This window comes from Myotis davidii, unplaced genomic scaffold (assembly GCF_000327345.1).
Source record: "Myotis davidii unplaced genomic scaffold, ASM32734v1 scaffold290, whole genome shotgun sequence".
Taxonomy (NCBI): Eukaryota; Metazoa; Chordata; class Mammalia; order Chiroptera; family Vespertilionidae; genus Myotis; species Myotis davidii.
In genome coordinates this window covers 4,011,462-4,014,641 of record NW_006285049.1, presented here as the reverse complement: position 1 = coordinate 4,014,641, position 3,180 = coordinate 4,011,462, and the positions used below count along the sequence as shown (strand labels likewise).

Sequence of the window (3,180 nt, the reverse complement as noted above, 5' to 3'; positions counted from 1 at the left end):
ACCCTGCCCTCAGCCAGAGGCCACTTCCCGCTGAACGCCTGCACCGTGCCTGTCTTGCCCGAGATGTGTTCAGCTGAGCAGTCTTTACAGCGCCTTACTGCCTTTCAGGTGCCAGGCCCTCTGGGGAACTCGAGAAGATACGGAGCCCGCACTCCTCACTACTGACTGGTAACGGGAGTGATGGGTGCGGGAGGAGGTGTCTAGCACCGGGTCCTTGCGAGATGGGCTGCCACCCACTGGGGTGCTGCTAAACACCCAGGTGCCATAGGGGCCAAGCTGCTCAGAATCCCAGCAGCGAAGGAAAAGGAAACATGTTTTCGTGTTTAGAGGCTTGTTACCATAGGGTAGTCGAACTCCAGATCACAATTCTAAATATCTGCCATAAATGTTTTTTTTTAATAAAAAAAAAAGCAGTATTTACGTAGGATTCCTCAAAGCAGTCTCTGGGCTTTTGAGTTGTCCCTATGGACCAGGGACAGCATTTCACTAACTGTCTGGATCTGGCTGCTGAGGTGATCAGAACGTGGCCATGAGGCACCGACCGCACCGGGAGTGAGAAACGAATTTCTTTCCCGGGGAAGCTTTCTCATCCCACACAGCCTAGTGCCACTGCTCCTGCCCCACTGCCTGCCGATGCTCTCCTGGAAGCGGTGCGCTTCCTCCGATTACCTCTTCTCCTCTCTGAGCTGTATGTCTGTCTCCCAGGGTTGGATCTGGCAGGTCCTCATTGTGTATGGAAGCATGGGAAAGAGATGCTCTTGCCTTATCTCCTCGTATATACAACGCTAAAAAGAAGTATGCATTTCCTTTCATACGTTGTCTTCACGGTCTAAAACGTGCTTCCTTGGACAGGAGGGCATAAAACCTCTATACTGTTTAAGGCAGCAGACGTGACATATGACACTGCCAACATTTCCCAAACAGCTCCGTTGTAGTGGGCGCCCCGGGTCACCCAGGACACCAACACTGGTGATGTAAGTCTAGTGCTGGCTTGTCAGTGATGAAGAAAAAGGTGGGGCTCTGCCTGCAGCCATCATGGCTGGGTCTAAGCGTGTGCAGAGGCAGCGCCCCTGGGAAGATGAATGGGTGTGGCCATGGGCCTATGAAGGGAAATCCAGCCCTAGAGCTGCCCAGCGTTAACCACTAGAGAAGTATTCATGTCCTATCCTTTTGTAATGCCTGTGAATTTTAACAGAGCGGAGCATTAGACCAAAATACTCAGGGGAGTTTTCTTTATCCCTCCGATGTTTTAGTTATGTCAGTAGATAGAAGGGGAAAGCTACCATTTGTGTTGGAAGACTAAACAAGGCCATCTTATAAACTGTCACCAAAGTCTTCCCTTTGAATTGCGCACACATCTTGAATTTCAGAAAACATGAATTCATAATAGGGGGGCAGAATGGGCTCTGTTGTTGAAACACTTCTTGTAACATTTGTCATGTTTGTATTTTAAGGCATTTGAAAATTAAACAGTATGTGTAGCTTAACTAAATTAGAACTGAAATATTCATATAATGCTCTTCATACACCATGGCATAAGATGGAAAGTTTGTAATGTTTTGTGATTTCTGTGCATTTTAATATTCTTTTATAATTATGAGCATTTTAATAAAATTATTGTAAAAACAGTACTGTGGTCTACTCATTTAATTGTCTTAATTGGCACACAGCAGGTATATTTGCTCTTTCTTAAAAAAACATCACTCGGATAACAAATGTGCACTTTTATATAGATTACTAGAGGCCCGGTGCAGGAATTGGTGCATGGGTGGAGTCTGGCCAGCCTGCCCCAATGAGGGCCGATCGGGGGCAGGGCCGGCCATGGGGAGGGGCCGCAGGAAGTTGCGGTGGCCAATCGGGCCCCAATCAGGCCAGTTGGCTGCTGCAGTGTGTATCATAGCAACTGGTCATTCCGGTTCCATTCTGTCCTTCCGGTCACTTGGCTGTTATATATAGAGATATCTAAAATTATATTTTTTCACAGCCTACACTTACTTTGAAGTATGGTTTTTCTGGGATAAATTGTGGGTGGAGACTCAGGCAAGGCTGCTGCATACAGTTGTTGAGTTGGAACCCTGCACAGGGCACCAAGCCTGGAGACCAAGTGGGAGCTGCAAACCAGCCCACCTCACCTCGCCAGGTGCACCAGTGTCCCACTGCACCAGCAGGAGGAGGATGTGCTTGCTCTAAATGCATAATGACAGCTTCTGGTCATGATCGTAGGGGCAATATCGCCCACGGAGGGCAAGTGTCCATGAGTCTCAGTAGGTTCTGTTTAAATGTAAAATAGCCGTGGGTGCAGAAAGGGGAAATTATGGTGAATATCCTATCTAATAATAGACAAACATGGTAATTGACCATACCTTTGCTATGCCTCCCATTGGCTAATCAGCATGATATGCAAATTAACCACCAACAAAGATGGTGGCTAATTTGCATACTGCAGGCAGGGCAGGCCAGCACGAGGCGCCATCTGGGCCTCTGTGTGCCGCCTAAGCCCCGCCCCCAGCTGGGACCCCCCGTGTGGATCAGGGGCTGCTGGGGGCCTGATCAGAGACACAAACCTGCAGGCCCAGCACCCAGCAGCCCCAAGGCCCACCACGTTGGTGCTGGGGCCTGATGGAAGACACAGATCCGCAGCCCCAGCTCCCAGCAGCCCTGCCTTCAAGGTGCTGGGGCTGCTGGGGGTATCAGAGACACAAACCCGCAGGCCCGGCAACCAGCAGACCCAAGGCCAGCCACCGCGGTGCTAGGGCTGCCAGCACTCAGCAGCCCCAAAGCCCAACTTCGGCGCTGGGACTGCTGAGGGCAGGATCAGAGACACAAACCCTGTAGCCCTGCACAGGACGGGTGCTCTGCTCCAGGTGAAGTGCTTTCCCTCCAACCCAGCTCTCCCTGGGAGTCCAGCGTGGAAGGCGCTCTCCCTGGGAACCTGGAAATTCGCCTCTGGGGCGACTGTGCAGCAGCCACGCCTGGCGAGCCACGGAGAGGGTGACCAACCCATGCAGATGTGTACACTGGCAGAGGCCATGCAGCTGCCATAGCTGAAGTCGTCCTTGATGTAGGAGCGGGGGTAGTGGGGATCAGTGGGCCAGGTTGGCAATGGAACCCCAGCTCCCCACCGAATGACTAGAGCACACGGTCCTCAGTCGCTTCCTGAGCCGCAGTCAGCCCCGACCC

General features: G+C 51.6%; 1 protein-coding gene across 1 annotated transcript in view; it reads left to right on the top strand.

Annotated features, from left to right (window-relative positions):
- ANO6 (anoctamin 6) overlaps window positions 1–391 on the top strand; it is a 144,227-nt gene extending 143,836 nt beyond the window's left edge. The window contains exon 19 of the mRNA XM_006755573.2: window positions 1–391. This exon is cut by the window's left edge and continues 1,423 nt beyond it. The gene's annotated coding sequence lies outside the window, so the exon portion shown is untranslated.
- The last annotated feature ends 2,789 nt before the right edge of the window (window positions 392–3,180 follow it).